The sequence below is a fragment of the Monodon monoceros genome, unplaced genomic scaffold (genome assembly GCF_005190385.1).
Source record: "Monodon monoceros isolate NGI ecotype Baffin Bay Population unplaced genomic scaffold, NGI_Narwhal_1 Super_Scaffold_6, whole genome shotgun sequence".
Taxonomy (NCBI): domain Eukaryota; kingdom Metazoa; phylum Chordata; class Mammalia; order Artiodactyla; family Monodontidae; genus Monodon; species Monodon monoceros.
Genome location: NW_021703783.1, coordinates 47,327,636 through 47,328,426, shown reverse-complemented (window position 1 = coordinate 47,328,426; position 791 = coordinate 47,327,636). Strand labels below are relative to the sequence as shown.

Sequence of the window (791 nt, the reverse complement as noted above, 5' to 3'; positions counted from 1 at the left end):
AAATGACCATAAAGAATCCTCAATAGTTAACATTTTGTCATAATTGCTTTATCTTTTTATAATATAGTGACTAAAACATTAAAGATAAGTTGGAGTCTTTGTCCCCCCAATCTAGTCCCATTTCCTTCCCCTTTCCCTATAAATTCAATGTGTCTTTTCTCTCTTTCTTGTTTTAAATGTCTCTCTATTATTTATTTCTCTGTATCTTAGACTGGAACACAAAGCTTTAATTTTAGTTTGAAGATAGGTGAAAATCACAACTTGGACTTGGTTCAAGGCTTTTATGTTGGTGTACCACAAAAGCAGTTAATAAGCAGTGCTGAGGATATAAATGAGGTAAGGATGCAGGTAGGTGAATTCATCTGCCCACTTCCTGCTTGTTTGTATATCACAAAAAATTTGGTGGCTTCAACAGCTCTAGCAACTTAGCCAGGCTAATCTTCTCTGTATTGTTCCAATTTTAATATATGTGCTGCTGAAGCAAGCGCTCGATGTGTCTTTTCATTCAAATTTTATGCCTTTACACACGTAAAAATATATTCAGATAAAATTTAGAGTATTGTTTTATGTTTTAGACTTTACTTAAATGAATTCATCTTGTATAAATTATACTGCAACTGCTTTTTTTTCTGACAGCATTGTTTTTTATAATCCACTAATTATGTATATATGTGTGTGTATATATATATATATATATATATATAATTAGTGGGTTGCTTTTACTTGCTGTATGATATTCTTTCATTTAAACATACCATATTTTAGTTATTTTCCTTCCGATAGACATTTCA

The 791-nt window shown here is 30.7% G+C and overlaps 1 pseudogene; it reads right to left on the bottom strand.

The window, feature by feature from the left end:
* Positions 1–392: 392 nt before the first annotated feature.
* Positions 393–488, bottom strand: LOC114886247 (annotated as a pseudogene).
* Between the last annotated feature and the right edge of the window lie 303 nt (positions 489–791).